Source organism: Podarcis gaigeae, assembly GCF_964106915.1.
Source record: "Podarcis gaigeae genome assembly, chromosome: 17".
NCBI lineage: Eukaryota > Metazoa > Chordata > Lepidosauria > Squamata > Lacertidae > Podarcis > Podarcis gaigeae.
In genome coordinates this window covers 8,429,317-8,455,495 of record NC_139694.1, presented here as the reverse complement: position 1 = coordinate 8,455,495, position 26,179 = coordinate 8,429,317, and the positions used below count along the sequence as shown (strand labels likewise).

Sequence of the window (26,179 nt, the reverse complement as noted above, 5' to 3'; positions counted from 1 at the left end):
CATTCTACCTCACCCCAGCAGCCTTGTGAGGTTACCGTAGTTCAGGTTGAGATATGTCTCTGATGATCCGCTGTGATCCTTCAATAGGGGAAATAATAACCTTTTATTTAGACTAGAAAGGGTTTCCAGTCTTCCTTAAAATATTCTAAATTTGTATGTTTTAACAGTGCCATCCATTTTGCCATCTCTGCAATATGCCAAGATTTTCATTAGGTGATCATATCAAAGTATATTGTGAGTTGGACCCATCCGTACCTGGAGATGCCAGAAATTGAACCCAGGTCCTTCTAAATGCTAAGCATGTGCTCTGCCCACTGAGCTACAGCTTTCCTTTATGGTGGACAACTACCAGGACACCCGGGGACCTGACCGATAATCTCTCCTGCCTAAGTAAAGTTAGGGTCAAACTGCACTTCCCATGATCGGGGTGGGGGGACAAAGGGCCAGGCTGCCAGGGCTGGAGTCAGATGCAGGTCAGCACAAAGAAGCAAGGCCAGTTGTCAGTGCCCAGTTGACTTTTTATTAAAGGAAATGAACATATAACTCAGCAACACTTCCCATTAGGTCTTGCCCCTGTGGAGCAGTTGTCAGGACTGAGGTCCCTGCCTTCTAAGGCTCCTCCTCTCCCAAGCAGTCATAGAGGCCTGTCCGACTAACCTTCTGACAGTAAGAGTTGTTAGGCAGTGGAACAGACTCTCTCAAAGGGTGGTGGACTCTCCTTCCTTGGAGGTTTGGAAGCAGAGGTTGGATGGTCACCTGTCATGGATGTTTTTGCTGAGATTCCTGCATTGCAGGAGGGTTGGACCAGATGACCCTCGGGGTCCCTTCCAACTCTGCAACTCTATGATTCTATAGATGATGCCACTGTGGCTACTCCTAGACCGCAAGCCTAAAGCTGCCATCTTGTGTATACAAATTCATCCGTGGAATTGAGCTTCATGGCTGCAACCCTAAGCATAGGAACAAAGGAAGCTGCCTTATAACTGAATTAGGCCAGTGCTCCCATCTGGGTTTGTATCAATGACTGACAGTGTCTCTCTAAGGATTTCCTCCAGCAGCCATATCTGGAAATCTGTGACCTCCTCCATACAACACACACTCTCCACCACTGTGTTATAGCTGTGCCCCCAAAGCACACTGGCCAGATCACTGGGACTTCCTTCTAAGCAGAGTTAGGGTCAAACTGCACTTCCCATGATCAGGGGGAAAACAAAGGGCCAGGGCTGCCAGGGCTGGAGTCAGATGCAGGTCAGCACAAAGAAGCAAGGCCAGTTGTCAGTGCTCAGCCAACTTTTTATTTGAGGAAATGAACATATAACTCAGCGACACTTCCCATTAGGTCTTGCCCCTGTGGAGCAGTTGTCAGAACTGAGGTCCCTGCCTTCTAAGGCTCCTCCTCTCCCAAGCAGTCTCAAACAGCATCTGAGCATCTCTGGCCTCTGCTCCACTCTCCTCATTATTCTGTGCGTTCTTGGAGACAAGGCTGGAGGGGAGCTTGTCGCAGCAGGAGAGGGAGACTCCCTGGATTCTTCAACAGTGTCTTGGTGCCCCTCCTCTGCTTCAGCCTCGGAGTCTGAACTGCTTCCGTCCACAGGTTCTTCCTGCTCACTAAACTTTGTTGTCCCTTCATCATTTGTTGCTTCCTTAGATTCTCTGAATTGCAGAAATTGGCCTCTTTGCTTATAATGGCCACTGACACATGGCTTAAAAAGAAAGAAAGAGGAGACTAATTTGCAAATGCTATATATAGATAGACATGTAAAAATGATTACTGCCCTACTGAGTAATACAAAGTAGACCCGCTGGTTTTGGTGAGTCTGAGTATGAATGAGCTGGATGCATTATTTTACTCTTGAGTATGACTAATGTTAGATACCACCCTACAATTTTTATAGAGGAATACAATACATCTCACTGTAGTGGGGAGAACCAGGGTCTGTGTGCATGGGCTAAGTCTTCTGCCAAGGTGCTTCCTTCTTCTGATGGGCAGTTCCAGGGCCCCTGCTTTCCTTTATTTTTAACCCAGATTTGGAATGGACAGCCATTCAAATAGAGGTCATCAGACAGAGAACGGCCACCTGTCTTTATCCTAACCTTCTGATAGCCCTTCAAATGGTCACAAGTCTTCTCCAAAGGAGGACACTGACCTGCTTGTTCTGCTAATGTGTGCATGTGGTACCAGTTGCTCTGTTATTGAGACCTTGTCCATTTCCCACATAATTTAAATAGGCTACATTTTTTGTGTGTGTGCATGTTGCTTCCTAAACAAACATAGATGTGTAATTAGACTCTCTTTAAAAAAGTACTAGGGGAGTAGTACTCCTTAGTACCTGGGAATGCTAGGATAGGAAGCACCCACATGATCCAGCCTCTCTAGACACACCTGGAGATGCATCAGGGGAGCATCATTAGAGAAGCAGGCACAGGGCAAAGGTTGCTTGAATTGGTCCTTAGATGCCATGACGGAGTTCAGAACCAAGCTTATTCATTGAAATCCCCACACAAAAACACTCCCATGCTAATACTTTGGGATTTGAGTGATATAGGGGAAAATAGAGGGGCCCGATGGTTGCATTAGAAGTTAGCGAGGACACCGCAGGGACTTGAACCCCGTCCTGGAAACCTTGAAGGTGGTGCGTGAAATGGTCCTTTGGTGCAATGGTGGAGTTAAGAATCAAGCTCAGTCACTGAAGTCACCACCCTCCCATGCTAATACTTGGGCTTAAGAAAAAAGGAGCCAATTGTTATTTCGGCAGTGTGGGATACAGAGAGAGAGAGAGAGGGATAGAGAGAGATAGAGAGGGATAGAGAGACAGAGAGAGATAGAGCAAAAGAATAAGTAAGGGTTTTCCCACCAGCAGATAGACCTCATTGGGCCGTGACACAGGAAAGGATCTGTACTGTGTCCTGACTGCATAAGGTTCTTCTTGCTGGAAGCTCAAGTGGCAACCACCTGGAACTTGCTTAGCTCTTCTACAAAAAAAAGATATTAAATGACCAAAATCGCTCCATATAAGCTGCTTGGCTGCCTTGGTTTATCTTCATTTTCTCTTGGCTTTTCCATTTAAGTATTTTTGATTTTCTTGATTCTCTTTAAAATCTCCATCTTGGTATTTTTCTGAGTTTTCAGTTTAAATTTTGCTTGGCTAAACTCTTTTTTGGGGGACTTTCTCAAGGTCCATCATCTGTCTACCATTTACTGTCCCTGTGTTATTAGGATTAAGTCTTCTTTGATCTTCTATTTTCCTTCAGTTTCCTTTTAATTTGAAATTTAATGCCTCTCCTAACACTTTTTAGGGACAGATACCTGATTAAGATATATGTGTGCAGTATTTGAAATCAACCACCGCAGAGATCACAGGTTAAAATTACCTGTGTCCCTTTTTACAATTGTAAATGATGAATTTCAGCAGAGTGAAATCCCTTCATTTACTGTAAAAAAAATTCCCAGTAGTTTTGAAAAGCATCTAACCTAAGATGGTTTCAGTTGCCTTTTCAAACCTGTTTCATCTTCGTAGCCTCCCTCTCCTAATCCCTCTGCCCCTTAACTCCTTCAGCTCTGACCAGTGAGAGGGCTAACACCAGTACTATAGCCAGTGACAGGCTCACTCACTGGAATGTGGCTCGCTCCTTCCACCACCTGTTGGTCATAAGAACACATAAAATAGTCCCTTGCAGCATTTATACAGTGGGTGCAAATGTCTTTATTTTTGACATGGGGTCACTTCAGGGTTTTGATGGGAAATGAGTATTTTCATTCCAAATTAAAACATTCTGGAAATACAAGGGAACTGAATTTGAAATCCACCCAAATCTCATGGATTACAAACTACAGGAACATGACCTGCACAGGAGAATAAGGGAAAGACTATGGGAAGAGGGGCTGGCTTGGATCTCAGTGGCCCCCATTGAATTCTATGGAGCAAAGCAAATGGGCTGTAATCTGGGGTACAGTTGGAAAGGACAGCAGTTGCTTCTCGCTCCTATGTATAGAGAACATTCTATGACACAATGAATGAAGACTGGGTGCTTGTTTTTAAAAATGTTGGCTTAAAAAGAAAGAAAGTGGTGGTTAATTTTAAATCATTGCTCCTGTTTGTAGCATACTGGCCGTCTTTCCCTTGAAAATTGCTTTGTTGAAATATAATACCTGGTTGGTGGATGGGAAAGGTTTGGAGGACGCCATTGACTAACCGTCTCTCCTGCCTGTCCCCATAAGCACTCTTATTTTAGTCAAGCAAGCGATATTCTCAGAGAATATGCCTGAGTGGTTCAAGGAACAGATTTAGAAGTGATGAAAAGGTAGATATAATTTAAGCTAGTCCCCCTTCTTGGAACTGAAGGCCTCAACATAATTAGCAGTGATGATTGAAAGCAAAGCCCTATATCGACATTCCGTTTGCTTTCAGAGATCACTGCAGTTCAGGTTATGCTGACTGGGAAAAGGTTTGAACTCGACCAGTGAATGCATTTTAAAGCCACGAGACGGTGCCTCCTGCTTGTTTGGTAGGAGTTACCTCAAGAAAAAGTTGTCTTGACTTCTGTGCCTTTTAATAGCTGTGCCTTTTAATAGCTGTGCAGATTTTCTCTCCCCTACATGACAAGCCGTACCAATCAGAATGCCTTCTTCTGTTCTACTATTAAGGAACACTGTCCTCTGCATTTCATCCTAGCCTATTGGTTTAAAATGTAAAGTATAGCATTGCTGACATACGGCCTTCAACAGCCCAGCTTTTCCATTCAGATTTGGTGGGTATGCAGCCTAACCCATCTGTAGCACAAAAGATGTAGATTTTCCCAATCCGGAATCATTCATGCTCATCCTCAACATGCTGCTTTCAATTTAGAGTGTTTCTAGATCCTGTTGTTCATGAGGTTGGATGTGCCTACTTGTTATGTGTTTGAAAGCCCTCCTCTTCTTTAGGATATCCACATATTTCCCTCCCTGCACATGGTCCAAGTGAACGAAAAATGAAGTGGTGCTTGTAATCTTGATATACCGTATTTTTCGCTCTATAGGACACACTTTTCCCCCTCCAAAAATTAAGGGGAAATGTGTGTACATCCTATGGAGCGAATGCAAGCTCCTTGGCTTCAGCGATAGCAACGCGAAGCCTCCAAAGTGCAGAGGGAGCACTCCCTCCGCGCTCTGGAGGCTTCGTGTTGCTTTCGCTGAAGCCTGGAGAGCGATAGGGGTCGGTGCACACCGACCCCTCTTGCCCTCCAGGCTTCAGGGATAGCCGCCTGAAGCCTGCGGAGCGCAGCGCGAGTTTCCGCTGTGCTCTGCAGGCTTCAGGTTCCTTTCGCTGAAGCCGGGAGAGCAAGACTCTCCTGGCTTCAGCAGAGAGGGAGAGATGTGCAGCGCCCCTTCAGCCAAGCGGGAGGAGAAATGGAAGGGGCTCCGTTTCTCCGGTTGCTTTGCTGAAGGGGCGCTGAGCAGAGAGGGGAAGAATGTTTTTTTCTTGTTCTCCCCCTCTAAAACAAGGTGCATCCTATGGTCGGGTGCGTCCTATAGAGCGAAAAATACGGTACACCAGTTCACAACATTATTGGGCAGGTGTGGATATGCACACCCACACTCAAATTGACAGGACTGCCGACAACTGTTTTCAAATGGACACACTGCAGGGGAATAAAAATCAATCTGCAATGAGATTTCAATGAGCTTTCAATTTTGGAATGAAATGAGTGTTTTCACTGTACTATACATTTAAAGGTGTTCAAAACACATTCCTCCAAAAACAATTCCCACCACTCTCAATCTCGAGGCGGTGGGTTCGAGCCCCACGTTGGGCAAAATATTCCTGCATTGCAAGCGGTTGGACTAGATGACCCTTATGGTCCCTTCCAACTCTATGATTATAATCCTTAACAAACTACAGTGGTACCTCGGGTTAAGTACTTAATTCGTTCCGGAGGTCCGTTCTTAACCTGAAACTGTTCTTAACCTGAAGCACCACTTTAGCTAATGGGGCCTCCTGCTGCCGCTGCGCCGCCGGAGCACGATTTCTGTTCTCATCCTGAAGCAAAGTTCTTAACCTGAGGTAATATTTCTGGGTTAGCGGAGTCTGTAACCTGAAGCATATGTAACCTGAAGGCACCACTGTAGAGTGCCCAGAATTCCTTGAGGGACTTAATGAGTCCCATCAGCAGACGACCTGCACTAGGAGTAGCCACAATGGCATCATTAATAGAATTTTAGGATTGCAGAATTGGAAGGGACCCTGAGGGTCATCTAGTCCAACCCCCTGCAAGTCAGGAATCTTTTGCCCAATGTGAGGCTCAAAACCACAACTCGGAGATTAAGAGTCTCATGCTCAGCTGACTGAGCTATTTGCCCTGGTGTTTCCATGACCTAGATGATAGAGAGGGCATCACTTCGATCCAGCTAGCGCAGCTGTGTGACTTCACCCCTGGAGGTGCACTCCATTGTTTCTTGAGACAGAAGGATGCCAACAACTCTTGGAAGCCTTGACAAACTACAGTTCCCACGATTCCTTGAGGGAAGCCATGACTATAATGGTAAAGTTAAAGGGACCCCTGACCATTAGGTCCAGTCGTGACCGACTCTGGGGTTGCGGCACTCATCTTGCTTTATTGGCCGAGGGAGCCGACGTACAGCTTCCGGGTCATGTGGCCAGCATGACTAAGCCGCTTCTGGCGAACCAGAGCAGCGCACAGAAACGCCGTTTACCTTCCCGCCAGAGCGGTACCTATTTATCTACTTGCACATTGACGTGCTTTCAAACTGCTAGGTTGGCAGGAGCAGGGAAAGAGCAATGGGAGCTTACCCCGTCATGGGGATTCGAACTGCTGACCTTCTGATCGGCAAGTCCTAGGCTCTGTGGTTTAACCCACAGCGCCACCCGCATCCCTTGACTATAGTGGTATGATACTACTTTAAGTGTACAGTGCAGGTGGGGCTTTAGTTGGATACAACTCTTGAGTTTATTCATTTGGTTTGCTCATATGACATTTATGCAGCATATTTAAATCACCAAGATGGTAGGCTGGTCACTTATGCCAACTCATTTGCACTGCAAGGCTGGCGCTCCACTGGGGCAATCCTTAGCAAGCCCTAAGGAGCAACACATTTTCAGGCTGTAGTCTTGAAGTCAAAATGCAGAGGCATAGTTGTGTTGAAGAAAAACCGCAGAGAATGTTGTGGTACTTTCAAGACAAAAACAAATGCATCTATGCAACTCGTCTGCCCAATTTGGTATGGTGTCCATCTGCTTTCAGTTGGGGGGGAAAAAGAAAGAAAGAAAGAAAGAAAGAAAGAAAGAAAGAAAGCTGTGGCTGGCTACAAAGAAACAATTCCAAAGCACAATTCAAAGTGTTGGTGCTGACCTTTAAAGCCCTAAACGGCCTCGGCCCAGTATACCTGAAGGAGCGTCTCCACCCCCATCGTTCAGCCCGACACTGAGATCCAGTGCCAAGGGCCTTCTGGCGGTTCCCTCACTGCGAGAAGTGAGGTTACAGGGAACCAGACAGAGGGCCTTCTCAGTAGTGGCGCCCACCCTATGGAACACCCTCCCTTCAGATGTGAAGGAAATAAGCAGCTATCCTATCTTTAAAAGACATCCGAAGGCAGCCCTGTTCAGGGAAGTTTTTAAATATTTAACGCTGTTCTGTTTTTAACACTTGATTGCGAGCCGCCCAGAGTGGCTGGGGAACCTCAGCCAGATGGGCGGGGTATAAATAAATAAATAAATAAATAAATAAATAAATAAATAAATAATTTTTTTTCCTATTCCTAGCATCAGCTGGGAGCAGGGGTGCCAACTTGAATAAAATATTGGGGAGCCCAGGTAACTGATCACATAACACTGCACATGCACACCATTTGACTGGCAACCCCCATCAACTTGGGAGGGTGCGACGGCCCCCTCAAATATTTCATTGGGAGGTGGGCCGAACAGACCTCGGCCCCTAGGTTGGGAGTGGTTTTAATTAGCACAGCTCTTTCAATCCTGAGTGAGGACAGATTTGGCAGGGGGACATGGGAACGGCTGCCTCAGTAACAACTCCAACCCAAATAATCATCAGTGTGATCTGAGCTTGCAAATGCACCCGAGAGTTGTTACGATGAATGGCTCACACACTGAAATAAACGGATCTCTTTATCCCTCCTCCTCTCTCCCTCCTCTCTTTCCCTGCCTAATGAGCAAACAGTTTGCTGCAGTACACGGTAGGATTTCCTCTCTTCTCCCCTTCCCCTTGGGAGTCTGCTGAGTGCTGCTGAACTGAGACAGTTGTGTATATATTATTCATACCTCTCTGAAACGCAAAAGTAGGTGAGCGCTTGCACAGAACACATAAATACCACAAAGCGTTCACCTTTTCGTGAAGACAGGAATGGAAGACATTCTTGGGGAAATGCCTGGGCAACACATTGTTCTCTTGCTGTCTGCAGCAAAAGCAAAGCCCATAAGAAAAATCCTTCCATCCTCATGCCCAACTTAAGTACAGATTGAATTGTATTTTTTCCTGTTCATCCCATCTCACTCCCTGCCCCCCCCCCATTTCCTTTCCTACTGTTTTCACCCACTGTGGCAATTCAGCTCAGAAGTTCCTCAGGCCACACAAACACACACACCTTGTTGTTGTTGTTTAGTCGTTTCCGACTCTTTATGACCCCATGGACCAGAGCACGCCAGGCACTTCTGTCTTCCACTGCCTCCCGCAGTTTGGTCAAACTCATGCTGGTAGCTTCAAGAACACTGTCCAGCCATCTCGTCCTCTGTCGTCCCCTTCTCCTTGTGCCCTCCATCTTTCCCAACATCAGGGTCTTTTCCAGGGAGTCTTCTCTTCTCATGAGGTGGCCAAAGTCTTGGAGTCTCAGCTTCACCTCTCAATAAAGCACCATATGCATGGAAGGCGCTGAGTCAACCGGTAGATTTATTAACTTGTGCATTATTTAAATAATAATTTCAATACAATTCATTGATAAATGGTGGTTAGTGACTACTATTGCAACAAACTGCATGAATTATTGCCCTGAGTTGCAGGTATAAATACACACACGAGGGAAGGAGATTGTAACGAGCAGTAGACATTCACACAAAAACACAACATCAGAGGTTCATTCACCTGTGTGTCTTCCAGTACAACATAAGTCGTCATCTGCCAACAATGCCTGTTATGGTGCCCAAACTCCACCACTTGAGGTAGTTATCTCACAATAGGGCCTCCTCTGCAAATCAATACAGTGGTACCTCAGGTTACATATGCTTCAGGTTACAGACTTTGCTAACCCAGAAATAGTACCTTGGGTTAAGAACTTTACCTCAGGATAAGAACAGAAATCGTGCGGTGGCAGTGGGAGGCCCCATTAGCTAAAGTAGTGATTCAGGTTAAGAACAGTTTCAGGTTAAGAACAGACCTCTGGAACGAAATAAGTACTTAACCTGAGGTACCTGATTGCAGAAGAATTTATGCTTTTGAATTATGGTGCTGGAGGAGACTCTTGAGAGTCCCATGGACTGCAAGAAGATCAAACGCGTCCATTCTTAAGGAAATTAGCCCTGGGTGCTCACTAGAAGGACAGATCGTGAAGCTGAGGCTCCAATACTTTGGCCACCTCATGAGAAGAGAAGACTCCCTGGAAAAGACCCTGATGTTGGGAAAGATGGAGGGCACAAGGAGAAGGGGACGACAGAGGACGAGATGGTTGGACAGTGTTCTCGAAGCTACAAAGATGAGTCTGACCAAACTGCGGGAGGCAGTGGAAGACAGAAGTGCCTGGTGTGCTCTGGTCCATGGGGTCACGAAGAGGCGGACACGACTAAACAACAACAACAACAACAACAACAACCACCACTGTACTATGAGAAAGTCAATTATAATCAGAACAGTAAGTCTAGATATGCGGCTATTTATTCCTTGCCCCCTCAGCATATTTAGCAGCACTGTTTGTTCATTCAACCAATTAACACCATAATTTCCTTGTTTCCTTGTAGTGGGGCTGTAGTGGTAGCGCAGTGAGCCTTTTCTCTCAAACACACTAAGGTGTAGTTAAGGCAAGAGTTTCAGTTGGCAGTTATTTTAAGTGCTGCAAGTATGCATTGAGTTGGGAAATAACCGTTAAAGCCCAAGCGAGGGGAGTGATGTAGCCCAGGGCCAGGGCATGCTGAGAAACATTCCACGCCAACTGAAAAAGGATTATTGCATGTGAATCCAGCCCTGAGACTAAAGGCAGAAGTTGATTCTCACAGCCAGGTTGACTTACAGCCAATCCTATGAATGTTTATTCATTTCAGTGGGACATTTTTCCCAAGTGAGTGTGCACAGGATTATGGTCTTAGGCAAGGGTCAGCAAGGTTTATCTTGCCTGGGCCAGATCGGTAACCATGATTTTCAGCGTCTGTGCGCAGACATGATTTCCGGCACCGCAGAAGCGAGTCCCTGCGCTGCACTGATTTAGTGCAGCGTGAAGGCAGGTGGCTTGGTTCAGGGGGCGGCTCGTGGGCCAGTCAAATGACCTCTGCAGGTCGCTTCCGGCCCATGGGCCTTAGGTTGCTGACCCCTGGTCTTAGGTATTCATTACATTTCTATCCAACTCTTCCTTCAAGGAACTCAGTTTCAGTTTCTTCATGTCAAGCAGAGACATCACTGAGCTTCTTTGATATTGCAGCTGAGAGCAAAACTCGACCTCACAGCCGAGGTTAAGGTGGGCTCAGTTCCCAACAAACACCTGTTAAAAGGAGAAAAAACTTGTGTGCGGGGAGATACTTAGGGTCCTATGTAAAGAATCCTATGTAAAGAGTCCTATGTAAAGAATAGGGACGTGGGTGGCGCTGTGGTCTAAACCACAGAGCCTAGGACTAATCGATCAGAAGGTCGGCGGTTCGAATCCCTGTGACGGGGTGAGCTCCAGTTGCTCGGTCCCTGCTCCTGCCCACCTAGCAGTTCGAAAGCACGTCAAGTGCAAGTAGATAAATAGGCACCGCTACGGCGGGAAGGTAAACCCTTTTTATGTAAAGAATCAGAATGCAAAGACACCATAAAGAATTACCTTTGGCTTACTGAGTGATCTGACTGCCCCTTTGAACTAAGAGCAAAGGAAGGCATTACATTTTAAGTGTGCTTAAAGCGGTACACACATTCTGAACTATCCTTCCAGAGCGCTGAACGTGTGTTCAGATCAGTGGTGTAGCATGGGTTGCCAGCAACTGGGGCTGCACGGGGAAGGGGAGCAGGAGTGAGGGAAACAGAGTACGCATGCACATTCAACTGCCTAACGGCATCTGCATCACCCAGGAGATGGCAGCTGCAGAGATAAGAAAAGAAGAGTAATTTTGTTGTCTGGAGAGGTCACTTCCTGGTTTGCATGGAGAAGCCGTTTTCAATGGAGCCCAGTGTGCAGCTGTGTTGAGGCAGCACCGGGTGTTGAAATATTGCTCCCCTAAAAATTTTGCACCAGGAGCAACTGCCCATGGGTCCCCCCACACTGTGCCACTGGTTCAGACTCAATAGTGTACAGTGGTGCCTCGCAAGACGAAATTAATTCGTTCTGCGAGTTTTTTCGTCTTGTGAATTTTTCGTCTTGCGAAGCACGGATTCCCATAGGAATGCGGTTTTAAGAAAAAGGAAACAAACTTGCAAGACGTTTTCATCTTGCGAAGCAAGCCCATAGGGAAATTCGTCTTGCGAAGCAACTCAAAAAACGAAAAACTCTTTCGTCTTGCGAGTTTTTCGTCTTACGAGGCATTCGTCTTGCAAGGTACCACTGTACTTAAGTTGCTACAACTGCCATCAGCCTTAGATGTCAAATGCTCTCCAAGATTGACTGATGCCACAGTTGTAGCTATAGCCCTTCCTATAGCTTTAGCCACTCTTGAGATCAGTTTTCAGACTGAAATTAAAGTGACATTCTGCATATGCCGCATAGTGGGAGGCCAGCTGAGACCTGACAGAGAAACCACTGTGTTCCAGATAGATAAATCTTCACTCCTATATACGTTTGGCCCAGAGGCAGTCGCTACGCATTTCTGGACATACTGCCGCTTGCAACACCACTGATGGCTAATATTTAAACAGTTCCTCCGGTTTAGTCTAGTTCAGCTGGGTGTTGCCTGAAAAGCATTCTGTTATAACTTCGCTTGCTGCTGAGATATGATTAATCGGTCACTTGGGTGGTGAGTTTAAACCGGATTCCGTGACTGGCTCTTGGAACTTGGAGGAAGAAAAAAAAAAAACTTTGGCCACGGCAAAAGCAAAACGGAAAGCAGTTCTGTAATTGCAGCCTACAGATATCTGCAGCAATAAATGATTTCCTCTGTCAGTTTGGCCAAACCCTTGCTGGACAAAACTGAAGCGGCTCTCCGGAGAGCACAGACGCACTTGGACTAAACATACGGGGGGACCCATTAAATATTATTTTATGCTCCCATTTCCTGAATCAGGAAAATGGTCAGGAAGCAGCAATTCATAGGGACAGTTCCCCTAGTAAGGAGAAAGCACTGGAGCGTTATGGTACCTGCCAGGGAAGGAAGCCTTAGAGTGGACAACCCATCTAGGACACTGCGCAAGAACTTGATTGCCTCTTTTAAAAAAGAAAGAACAGCAACAGAAGCCTCCAGTGTTATGTAGAAACTGAGCTATGTAATGGCAGTATCCTCATAGTGCTTTTTGCATATACAAGCTGATCAGGCAGGCACCTACAGCAGTGTATCTCCACCAGGGGAGCATATGAAGATCTCAGAGCAAGAAGGGTGTGTGTGTGTGAATGTTTCCAAAAACATATGATGTTGTTGTTGTTGTTTAGTAGTTTAGTCGTGTCCGACTCTTTGTGACCCCATGGATCAGAGCACGCCAGGCACTCCTGTCTTCCACTGCCTCCCGCAGTTTGGTCAAACTCATGCTGGTAGCTTCGAGAACACTGTCCAACCATCTCGTCCTCTGTCGTCCCCTTCTCCTTGTACCCTCCATCTTTCCCAACATTAGGGCCTTTTCCAGGGAGTCTTCTCTTCGCATGAGGTGGCCAAAGTATTGGATCCTCAGCTTGAGGATCTGTCCTTCCAGTGAGCACTCAGGGCTGATTTCCTTCAGAATGGAGAGGTTTGGTCTTCTTGCAGCCCATGCGACTCTCAAGAGTCTCCTCCAGCACCATAATTCAAAAGGATCAATTCTTCGGCGATCAGCCTTCTTTATGGTCCAGCTCTCACTTCCATACATCACTACTGGGAAAACCATGGCTTTAACTATACAGACCTTTGGAATCCGTTCCGGAAATCCGTTCGACTTCCAAAATGTTTGGAAACCAAAGTGCAGCTTCCAATTGGCTGCAGGAAACTCCTGCAGCCAACTGGAAGCCATGGAAGCCCCGTCAAATGTTCTGGTTCCAAAGAACGTTCGCAGACCGGTTCACTCACCCAACCAACCACACCAGCCACTACTGAGTCTTAATTTTGTGATGTGCCCTTAAAACACACAAGCACACAATTTCCCAAGCATACTATAATGAATGGAAATGTAAAAATAACTTCAGAAATATATCACAACCATCATGGCCGGAATGTAGCAGTGGAAAGATTCCTGTATTAATAAATATTTGCGTGGAAGAGAGCACTTGAGCAAGTGCACCCGAGTTCATGTGAAAAAGCCAGCTACAGTCCATGTCTACCATACTTATTGCATTTCTCTTTAGTGTTCTTTACTTGGGAATTCAGACACGGGCAGTTCAATCCACTGCAAGCTATTTCACAAGACCGCCATGAATGGCAAGTTTTACCCTGTGCTCATTACTGGTCTTTGCCAAACCAGTTCCAAATTGTTCCAGGGCAATCTCAATCTCTGGCACTTGAAGACACTGGAAGACTCTTCCCAGGGTCAATATGGTATTAATGAGCCTATAGCAAGAATGAATTTGGCATCATATCAAATTGATTCCATAAAATATTGAAATGAAAGCTGAAAGCCAAAAACAACTCATAAGTGCAGCATCATGCTTTGCAAATGGCATGTTCTAGTGAGAACTACAAACTGTGTGGTTTGAGGAAAGTTTCAGTGATGGGATCCCATATCTTGAAAGGAGAATAAAATTAAACTTTCAGAGGCTTTATTGGCAAATATAAACAAGTCAGTGGTGATTAAAAGCCAGGATCAAATAAGGCTAATGCTGCTTAGATTTATACATTCCTGAATTTATCACTTGCTAAAGATTTCTCAAGTTTCGCAGGATATGCGAAGGATGGAAAAAGAGGCTGTGTACACATTGTATCTTTGAAACACAATCAGAACTCAACCTTTCCCTTAAAGAATTCTGGGCACTGTAGTTTATCCCTCAGTGTTATGATTTTCAGCAATCCTTAACAAGCTACCGTCCCCAGAATTCTTTGAGAGGAAAAATGTGCTTTAAAAGGTACAGTATGTACAGCGGTACCTCGGATTAAGTACTTAATTTGTTCCAGAGGTCCATACTTAACCTGAAACTGTTCTTAACCTGAAGCACCACTTTAGCTAATGGGGCCTCCTAGCACCACGCCGCCAGAGCACGATTTCTGTTCTCATCCTGAAGCAAAGTTCTTAACCTGAAGCACTATTTCTGGGTTAGCGGAGTCTGTAATCTGAAGCATATGTAACCTGAGGTACCACTGTTTCCATTGCACATTCAATTATTTGTCCTCATGATGGTATCAGGATGGTTATGAGGGATCTGATTTTCAATACTGTTTCCACCTGCAAATTTTTGGGTGGACAAATTTTCGTGTAGATTTGTCATGTAGGTATGTTTCAGCTCTACTTCCGGCTTGCTTAATTAAGAGCTTCCAATTAAGGATTCCATCTCAACAGCACATTTCACCACACAGATTGCACAAACGCATTTAACCAATTACGATAAACATATGGGACTTAGGCTGTGCACACACTATCCCTTCAAAGCCCTTCTCCCATCTCAAAGAATGGGCAGAGTGACAATTCCCAGAAACTACACTACCCAGAATTCTCTGAGGAGGGCTTTGAAGGTGCTTTACTATATGGTTGATGTGAGCAACCTTGTCACAAAATTGCATTTGCATGTTTGAAAAGAAATCAGGTAAGAGCAGGACAAATTTCTGGACAGCATCCATAAAAAAAATCAGTGATGTTGCTCACTTCACACTAGGGCAGTCAATCGAATTGACAAAGACCGTTAGCAGCTTCTCCTACCTTGAAACCAGCTGTTTTGTTTCAGCTACGCAGGGTGTACTGGATTAGATATGCCTGGAGAGATTTTTTTGAAATTTTCTTTGCCTTTTAAACAGCTGATCCACATGCCACACCACAAAATGCCCTTGAAAAATCCCACCAGTTCTCTCAAAGAAGAGTGTTATGCGGTATTGTATGTGCGCTTGCATGGGTGTAGCCAAGATTTATGTGGGACGGGCTATCTGAGACATGATTTGTCAGTTAGTGAAGTATTTTTATTTATTTACTTGATTTGGGGGACAGATCCGGTCCACTTCCCAGTGGAGAGGAGTTGCGGTGGATAGCATGGCCACCCACTCCCCACCGAGGGCGGGGGACTTTGTCCCCCATTGCCTGGGGGATCCCGGCCACGTCAGAGCCCGGCCAGCCAATCTGCTGGCTGGGGTGTGTGTGTGTGGCCGGGGCACATTTAAATGTGATATTTTATGTGATATTTATGTGATATTTTACTGTATTTTGGGTTTTTATGGAAGCCGCCCAGAGTGGCTGGGGAGGCCCAGCCAGATGGGCGGGGTATAAATAATAAATTATTATTATTATTATTATTATTATTATTATTATTATTATTATTATTAAATGGAGAGAGCCAGAGGACTTCCTCTTTGGCTCGCTTCCTCAATCACCCGCCCTCCCTCCATATTTTGCAGGTTAGGCAATGGCCTTGCTATGGACTGCGGTTGGTGGCCTTGGTTGTCTGAGGGGCCTGGTAGGAATTTTTCCACTTGGCAAATTGGCACTGGCCACTTGGTTTTCGCCTACCTCGTAGCAATCGTCACAACTTTGTTAGGGTTGCGGTTAGGCATTGTTTGACCTTGTGACAGGGGAGGGAAGGTGTGGCCATCACCTGCCCCTCCATGCTTAAGGGTATTCCGTTAAAGGAATCCGGGGGTGTTGATCTAGTCTGAAGCCCGGCTGGGGGCTAGGGACTTGACACCACCCCGACGGAAACACCAGGGGGAGCTTGAGTTGGTTCACATCGACAGGGCTCCCTCTACCGGCGGCTTACCCTTACTGGACATCCTGCACAATGGGCAGGAGTCAGATATAGTCAGGTCCAATCAATGCCTCAGCCAATACCGCTCACATTCTGTAATTTCAATAAAGTTGTGGCCAAAATTTGCCCAGTAACATAAACCTAATATCCGTGTCCTTGTGTGAGTTATTTCTGACGAGGGGGTGGCTGCAAGGTCTTGACATGCAACTGCCCCCCTGCACCCCATGGCTATATGCATGTGTGTGTGCAAGAGAGGGGGGTGCTATTGAGGTTTGAAAGTCTAACACACAAACACACACCCCTTTTGTGTGCCAATATCGTTGTGTGGTTCTCTTTAACCTGGACGGATGCTGCATCAACATGGGAGAAGCCCTCGCTTAACAATCCAAGTCAATATATTGTATGTTTACTTGGAAGTAAGTTTCACTGTGTTCAGTGGGATTAAACCCATGTTAGCATCCACAGTAGTTTTCCCAGTAGTGATGTATGGAAGTGAGAGCTGGACCATAAAGAAGGCTGATCGCTGAAGAATTGATGCTTTTGAATTATGGTGCTGGAGGAGACTCTTGAGAGTCCCATGGACTGCGAGAAGATCAAACGCATCCATTCTTAAGGAAATCAGCCCTGAATGCTCACTGGAAGGAGAGATCCTGAAGTTGAGGCTCCAATACTTTGGCCACCTCATGAGAAGAGAAGACTCCCTGGAAAAGACCCTGATGTTGGGGAAGATGGAGGGCACAAAGAGAAGGGGATGACAGAGGACAAGATAGTTGGACAGTGTTCTCGAAGCTACCAGCAGGAGTTTGACCAAACTGCAGGAGGCAGTGGAAGACAGGAGTGCCTGGTGTGCTCTGGTCCAGGGGGTCACGAAGAGTCAGACACAACTAAACGACTGAACAACAACAAGCATCCACAGGTTGCTTACCCTTCTTTACCCTTCTCAGGCTGCAGTCCTAAGCATACTTGGACTTAAGTTGCACAGAAATCAATGAATGAAGAATCAAGCAAGTAACAAGCTGAAGGGCAAAGTGCTAACCTGAAATCCCATGCATGTTTCACTGGGAGTCAGCCTCATTGAAAGCAGAGGACGTTATTTCCAATTAAACATTAGCCACGCCTTAGTTTCCCAAGTAGCGAGAGATTCCAGCAGAGATTCATGGAGGGTTTCTTTTGTTTTGTTTAATTTGCAAATATGCAATCAGAGGATAGTGTGTGGAGGAAAAGTACTCTCTTACGAATGGATAGCACAGCTGCTAATCCTGCATCAGATTTGCAGAGATTTAAGAATGTATGCACACTGTACCAGTTCCAGAAACACAGTTTCAGCCACTTTGAGTAACAAACTGGGTCTCACAGTAAAATTCTAAGTGTACACTTTCCCCTTCCTTCTCTCCCTCTATCACACAAAGAGCAGATTTTAGAACCTGACAACTTTAGAAAGCTGTTTTCCTTTTTAAAAAGAGAGAGTTTCTGGCTCTCAAGGTTGCAAACCCATGCTTGGAAGGATGTGTCTTTGTGACATCTGCTAAAACCGCAGCAGCCAAAGGAGAAGCTGCAGAAAATTATTAGTGTGTGGGGCTACCTCACTCCTTCCTCTGTCAGAATCAACTAGGCAAAATAATTTACAGAGATGTGCTCACTTTGCGCAGCATATGCAGGCTTTCAGAAGTCAGCCTTTTCCAGTGCACAAATCCAGCGTCATGTGGGCAGTTACTAATGCTACATGCTTGCTGCTTGCTTGAACAAACGCTGTAATGCAGCAGTGGCTGGACAGCACCAGGGCAAGTCACATGACCAATGCATGTGCCCATGCGGTGACTGCTGGAGTTCATGGCCTGGGCCGTGCTTGTTTGGGGAGGGGCTTTTCCTAATGAAATGTCTGTGATGCACTCGGAGACTATAACTAGGTAAGACAGCCAAGGCCAATAACAAGCAAGCAGGGCCGGTGCCTGCTGCTGTGATACCCCCTGCCCTCCACCTCATTTGGCCTATTCAAAAAACCAGAACAACAACAACAACCCACCCACCAAACCACTTCTCTTTTTTCCAGCCCACGACATGCCAAGGGCGACAATAGAGTTGTGGTGTACGCTCACTCCCTTCTAAACTGGGACTGGTGATCTCATTTCTTGCAGTATCTCATTATTATGGAGCTCAGCCAAGCTATTCCCATCTATACTTTGTCCCGGGCTTTCAAAGGACTGCTAAAATTGGTGATGTGTTTTGCCACTGAAATTGCAGATCCACCAGTAAAACGACCTCAGGGCTGTTGTGTTGATCCTTTGCAAAAAAACAAATACAGCATGGCCTAATAAAACCAAAGCACCAGGTTTGGAGGGGTAGGGGAGCCCAGCTGTTTTGACTGATGTCTATAGATGAGATTAAACAGCTTTGAGATTACTTTATTCATCCCTATCCACGGTTGACCCACTCTGTTTTGTATTTCGCCATTGCCAAAGGGAGAAGGGAACATTTATAAGTGCAAGCTAAAAACACTGCACACTTAATAAAGAGATAAAAATTAAAGCATTTATTTAATCCTGTTGCAAACTGGGTGGGTTTTCAGCTCCAGATGGTGTCCGTGACAACACAGAGCGGAGCGGAGTGGGGTGTTATTCAACGAGGAGCAAAGGAAAGAGAGAGGTGGGCGAGACACATTCCTTTCTGTACCCTGACTCATTCCCAAACTTCTTCACCACTTCCACCATTCTCTCTACATTTCAGAGGCCTGTACCTCAGGCAGAACAATAAGAATCTCAAGTGGAGAAATACTTGTCTGCAAAGCAGAGTTTGGAGGGCCACCTTTCATGGATGCTTTAGTTTAGATTCCTGCATTTTAGGGAGTTGGACTAGATGACCCTTGGGGTCCCTTCCATCTCTACAATTCTATGGTATAATAATAATAATAATAATAATAATAATAATAATAATAATAATTTATTATTTATTATTTATACCCTGCCCATCTGGCTGGGCTTCCCCAGCCACTCTGGGAGGCTTCCCCAAAAAATATTAACATACTGTAATACATCAAACATTAAAAAGCTTCCCTAAACATGGCTGCCTTCAGATGTCTTCTAAAAGTCTGGTAGTTGTTGTTCTCTTTGACATCTGGTGGGAGGGCGTTCCACAGGGAGGGCGCCACCACTGAGAAGGCCCTCTGCCTGGTTCCCTGTAACTTGGCTTCTCACAGTGAGGGAACCGCCAGAAGGCCCTCGGAGCTGGACCTCAGTGTCCGGGTAGAACGATGGGGGTGGAGAGGCTCCTTCAGATATACTGGACCGAGGCCATTTAGGGCTTTCAATGTCAGCACCAACACTTTGAATTGTGCTCGGAAACGTACTGGGAGCCAATGCAGATCTCTCAGGACCGGTGTTATGTGGTCTCGGCAGCTGCTCCCAGTCACCAGTCTAGCTGCCGCATTCTGGATTAATTGCAGTTTCCGGGTGACCTTCAAAGAGAGCCCCACGTAGAGTGCATTGCAGTAGTCCAAGCGGGAGATAACCAGAGCATGCACCACTCTGGCAAGGCAGTCTGCAGGCAGATTGGGTCTCAGTCTACGTACCAGATGGAGCTGGTAAACAGCTGCCCTGGACACAGATTTTATTCTATGATTCTAATTCAATGGGAGGTTTTAGCCTTCTTTAAGCATTTTAAATTCACTTCCGCGGAGGGCCTATGAGGTCATATGTCACATGCCACCCCTGCCTCCTCCACGCTGACCTTCCTGCATTGGGCAGGAAAGTCTGAAGGGGGATTCTGAGAATGCTTGGTTGGACACACTTACCACCCTCCCTGCACAGTCAGATTTCCTGAACCCAGGGGATATTGTGGGCCAGCTGTTCCTGAAGAAGGTGCCCCCAAACAAAGACTTGTGGCAGGACTTGAATTTGCAGTTTGGGGCAGGGCAGGAAGGAGGCTGGCCCAGGGACAGCAAGAGTAAAAAAAGATGAAGGGGATATGTGGTGTGCCAGTGGGAAATCAGATCTGATCCTGGAATTGTGTCTTGAGGCCCTTTGTGCAGCTTCGGAGACTGATTTGGCACTGGAGTGTGAGTTTGGAGCCTCTGGTCCACAGCCAGATGGGAGACCAAAATCGAAGGGCTCCACGAAGACTAAACCTGCTGACCAACTTGTATTGAGGCTTTTGTGAAACCCCAAAACAGAAAGCCATGCAGGGAACTCTAAGTGGCTTTGGATGATGTATAGGCCAAATCCCAAATACTGTTTAATGTTGTAATTTCTTGTGGATTCCCCATTTCCCCAGAGCTGAAGGTCTAAAGACAGCTCTTCAGAAATGCAACACTAGCAGTTTCAGCTAAGTCAGCTAGAAGCCCTTCTTCCTCCCTCCTACGTCCCCATACCTCTTCTCCTTCCTCCTCCTCCTCTTTCCTTCTCCCCCTCTGTCCATTTAAATTTGCAAAATTGCTGCTTCTCACACACATGCCCAGCAGTGCACACATCCAAGACTCCACCCATCAGGTTAATTGTCCACAGGGCGGGTGGGCATCTAGACCCATTAAATAAGCATCAAATTTCTTTTGTCAAAGGCCCTGACCACCCATTCACAGTGATGAAGCGAGCCAAACACAGAACAATATCTGTAATAAATGCTTCATTGTACTATTGAACATAATTCCAGTGATGCCTCAATTCAAGGCAGACATTGACAAATTGGAAAGAACTTGGAAAAAGATAAAAGGACAATGCAAAGTCTAGAAGGGAAGCCAGCTGAAGAATCGAATGAAGGAATCGGGTGTAATTTGCCTTTGGTAAAACGAACGGCACACTGAGGTTAGAGAACATGTTGCAGTTGAACAATATTAGAAGCCTGAAATAAGAGGGGGGAAATGTTGACCGTAACTATTGAGGTCAGGCCAAGGAACAATGACTTTCTAATTAAAATAATACAGTTTGAAATTGTTAGGCAAAACTTCACAGAATCACAGAGTTGGAAGAGACCACAAGGGCCATCGAGTCCAACCCCCTGCCAAGCAGGAAACACCATCAGAGCACTCCTGACATATGGTTGTCAAACCTCTGCTTAAAGACCTCCAAAGAAGGAGACTCCACCACACTCCTTGGCAGCAAATTCCACTGTCGAACAGCTCTTACTGTCAGGAAGTTCTTCCTAATGTTTAGGTGGAATCTTCTTTCTTGTAGTTTGGATCCATTGCTCCGTGTCCGCTTCTCTGGAGCAGCAGAAAACAACCTTTCTCCCTCCTCTATGTGACATCCTTTTATATATTTGAACATGGCTATCATATCACCCCTTAATCTCCTCTTCTCCAGGCTAAACATGCCCGTTCCTCATAAGGCATCGTTTCCAGGCCTTTGACCATTTTGGTTGCCCTCCTCTGGACACATTCCAGTTTGTCAGTGTCCTTCTTGAACTGTGGTGCCCAGAACTGGACACAGTACTCCAGGTGAGGTCTGACCAGAGCAGAATACAGTGGCACTATTACTTCCCTTGATCTAGATGCTATACTCCTATTGATGCAGCCCAGAATTGCATTGGCTTTAGCTGTGTTCAGTTCAGCAGCTGAGTGGAAAGGTGGCAAGGTAATTTATTTTGAGTTGGAGAGTTACAGGACGCTCTGGTTTAATGGTGGTGTACACACCAAACATTTAAAGCACACAGACACACACATCCCACTAAGTCCAGGGAACTGCGATTTGTTAAGGGTGATAGAAATTGTAGCTCTGTGAAAGCTAAACTATAGCACCCAGATTTTTGTGTGTGCAGGGGGTACTCACAGGGCAGTTTACATGTGTGAACTAAGCCAATGATTTCTATGAATAAAATTATTTGCACTACATGGAGACGTGGGTGGCGCTGTGGGTTAAACCACAGAGCCTAGGACTTGCCGATCAGAAGGTCGGCGGTTCGAATCCCCGCGACGGGGTGAGCTCCCGTTGCTCAGTCCCTGCTCCTGCCAACCTAGCAGTTTGAAAGCACGTCAAAGTGCAAGTAGATAAATAGGTACCGCTCTGGCGGGAAGGTAAACGGCGTTTCCGTGCGCTGCTCTGGTTTGCCAGAGGTGGCTCAGTCATACTGGCCACATGACCCAGAAGCTGTACGCCGGCTCCCTCAGCCAATAAAATGAGATGATTACCGCAACCCCAGAGTCGGTCACAACTGGACCTAATGGTCCGGGGTCCCTTTACCTGTACCTTACATGTTACATGTGCCTGCACAATCAGGAGTTTACTAAGCATTATTACACTCCTATTTTCAGAATGTGACGAAAACAAGAGAGAAGCCATTCTCAAGTAATATAATGGGTATTGGGAGGTTTCAAACTCAGGGTCTTCCCTCAGATTTCTTATATACACCACCTGCTCTTCCTCTCCTTCCACTGCTCTACCTCTGTGCTTTTTTAAAAATATAATTTTTATTAGGTTTTTTTTTAACATATCATTTTCAACAGTAATTAAACATACTTTTACATCTTATTCAAATTTCCATCAATCCTGTCTGAAAATTTTCCAATGTAATCTCTCAGTATGCATTTCTTATCTTCCCTATTACATTTCAAACTCATAACCAATATCTCTATCTTTTTCTACTTTGCAACACTTCGTATATTTCTCCTTACTAGTGTCATTTGTTGATTACAGTTGCTCTTAAAATAATACATATACTTCTTCCAGTCTTCTGTAAATCTCTGGTCCTGCAGGTTTCGAATCCTTCCTGTCATTTTGTCCAATTCTGCATAGTCCATTAATTTCATCTGCCATTCTTCTTTCGTCGGAATTTCTTCTTGTTTCCATTTCTGGGCTAACAATACTCTTGCTGCAGTTGTTGCATATAAAAACAATTTAACATCTTGCCTATTAATGTCCTGACCTATAATACCAAGTAAAAATGCTTCTGGTTTTTAAAAAAATGTATATTTCAACATATACATCTACCTCTGTGCTTTTCGCCCACCAGGTTTCATACTTCTGGTCATCTCCTATTCAGCTCTGAAGTGGGCTTAGCTACCCACCCTCGCAGATCCTCCATCTACAGAGCCTATGTGCTAAATTTTTATCCAACTCAGACTGATATATTCCTTCTCACAGAAGCCAGGCTGGAAACATTTTGTTGCTGTCAAGCTTTGTTCCTTGATCAAGCTGGAACTTGGAATGTTAATGGACATTCCTCAGCATCTCTCTGACTCAACCAATCAGCATCCAAAGTTTCCCTGGCACAAAGGAAATGCAATATAGATTTCTGAGATGATTATATAACTCTCCAGTATTACTGTAGATCATTGCAGGCCTGTACCAGGAACTAAGCTGGCTCCGAATGCAGAAGAAATGTAGAAAGCTGAAGCCAGCCAAGTTTGTGGCGTAAGATTACAGTGCAGAGCCAAGTTTAATCAAGGGATTACGGTAACAAAGTCATCGCTCGGCCAATGGAATGAGTACAAACTGGGTTACTATTTCATTCCCAGACTTCTTGTGTCATCCTATGCACAAGAGAAAAAGACGGTCAGATCGCTGCAGAATTTGTGACCCACCCAACTGACTAACACACTTCTAATATGGCAGGCCATCAGCGACACAATAAATCTATTTTTGCAGTCTGCTTGAGATTACAAAACAAAATAAATCAAGAGGGTTATCAAACACCTGACAAGGCACAATGCATGGTTTAGGGCAGAGATGGGCAACCTGTTGATCTTATAGTCTGATGATGGTAGTTGTAGTCAATGGAACTTACCCCCAGGTAAGTTTGTGTATAGGCCTGCAGCTGGAGTGAGCTCTTGCTACTGCTCTATTTCCTTCACTTGCAAACTCAGCTTTTGAGTAGCCCCAAGGGTTCCACTCCCCATTAAAATTCTGCCCCATGACAAAACAAAATCCCATGCAAACCAAAACATAGCAATGTGTATAAATTATACAAAGGGAAAAGATCTGCATTGTTAAAATTTTAGCCTGTATATTTACAGATGCGGTCTTCTACTCCTACTCAAGGAGGAGAACAAAGGGGGGGGGGGAGGAAGTACACCACCCAGAACTCCACCCTAGGGCAACGTGCAAGATACTCATCCACAGTTTCTGCTTCTGATATTTTGATAGGTTTCAAAGCATGTCAGAGATGCCTACTTGCACAGCTACAATGGATAGGAAATAATGCTTACTTTTCCTTAATTATTTTTGTGGGGTGGGGAGAGGGAGACAAAGCTGAGATTCACAGCTTGCTACAATTCTGCACTCAGTACTATTATCAACTTGTGTGGAATCACAGAATAGTCAGCTTTCAGGCAGCTCCTCCTTCCTCATTGCCTTAGTTGTCTTCTTGTAACAGCAGCAGCACAGCTGCAGTTTCCTAGTTAAGAGCTTGCTCTCTCCTGCAGGCATTGCAAGCAACAGATGACATTTCTGGATGCTGTTGGAGCTCAGTGGAAGTCTCGCCCATGGGCCATCTCCTAGTAGAGGGGCCAGGGTTTTTTAAAAAAACAAAAAAACAAAAAACAAAATGGGAATTTTCAGCAGGTGTACCTTGTTTGACAAACTACACCTGCTGAAACTCCCCCTTCTATACCATTGTTAAAGTGCTAGGAGTCCTAACCTTTTTTGGCTTTTATCTGACCACAGACATCACTGATTGCATGGGGCTCGTTTTTTGAGCACAGCCAAAACTTCTCTTGCAAAAATGCTCTCTTAGAAATCCCCTTTGGGGAAGACTCTGTAATCCAAGTCTACCTGGTCTGAAAGGGAAAGCTGCTTCCATATCTGGCTAGGAACATTCCTCCTCAGAAGCGCATATGCAAACTTTCCTGGGCCAGTCTATGAAGGAAAAAGTGCCCAATGCACTCTGCACCACCTAGAATCATAGAGTTGGAAGAGACCACAAGGGCCATCGAGTCCAACCCCCTGCCAAGCAGGAAACACCATCAGACCACTCCTGACATATGGTTGTCAAGCCTCTGCTTAAAGACCTCCAAAGAAGGAGACTCCACCACACTCCTTGGCAGCAAATTCCACTGTCGAACAGCTCTTACTGTCAGGAAGTTCTTCCTAATGTTTAGGTGGAATCTTCTTTCTTGTAGTTTGGATCCATTGCTCCATGTCCGCTTCTCTGGAGCAGCAGAAAACAACCTTTCTCCCTCCTCTATGTGACATCCTTTTATATATTTGAACATGGCTATCATATCACCCCTTAACCTCCTCTTCTCCAGGCTAAACATGCCCAGCTCCCTTAGCCGTTCCTCATAAGGCATCGTTTCCAGGCCTTTGACCTGTGCATTAGCATTTCCTTTACCTTCCAGGATGCCCAACACGGAAAGGAGGAAGTGGTGGTGAGTCTCTGGAGGTGTTAAGAATGCAAAATACTGAGCAGTTCTCTGTGTACCCACAAGGTTTCACTGGCTACATCACAAAACTCAAGAATCGTGGCAAGAGCTTGAGTGGATGTTTGTGTCTCTCTGCTTTTCAATCTAACCCACAGTGGCAGGACAAGAGAGTAGGGAAGAACAGAGAAAACTGTGGAGGATAAGCAGCTGCCTTCTCTCCCCCATCAGATGGAGATTAGGGCTGCAATCTGACCCATTTAGCTGGGAGTAAGTCCCATGGAGGGACGCAGGTGGCGCTGTGGGTTAAAGCCTCAGCACCTAGGACTTGCCGATCGAAAGGTCGGCGGTTCAAATCCCTGCGGCGGGGTGTGCTCCCGCTGCTCGGTCCCAGCGCCTGCCAACCTAGCAGTTCGAAAGCACCTCAGGGTGCAAGTAGATAAATAGGGACCGCTTACCAGCGGGAAGGTAAACGGCGTTTCCGTGTGCGGCTCTGGCTCGCCAGAGCAGCGATGTCACACTGGCCACGTGACCCGGAAGTGTCTCCGGACAGCGCTGGCCCCTGGCCTCTTGAGTGAGATGGGCGCACAACCCCAGAGTCTGTCAAGACTGGCCCGTACGGGCAGGGGTACCTTTACCTTTACCTAAGTCCCATGGACGCGGGTGGCGCTGTGGGTTAAACCACAGATCCTAGGACTTGCCAATCAGAA

At 45.8% G+C, this 26,179-nt stretch overlaps 1 long non-coding RNA gene across 1 annotated transcript; it reads right to left on the bottom strand.

Annotated features, from left to right (window-relative positions):
* Nucleotides 1-1,272: 1,272 nt before the first annotated feature.
* LOC310834515 lies at nt 1,273-3,508 on the bottom strand. The gene is made up of 2 exons (XR_014559272.1): nt 3,473-3,508; nt 1,273-1,703 (listed from the first exon to the last, which is right to left on the bottom strand). It is a non-coding gene; the product is annotated as an uncharacterized lncRNA (long non-coding RNA).
* Nucleotides 3,509-26,179: the final 22,671 nt, after the last annotated feature.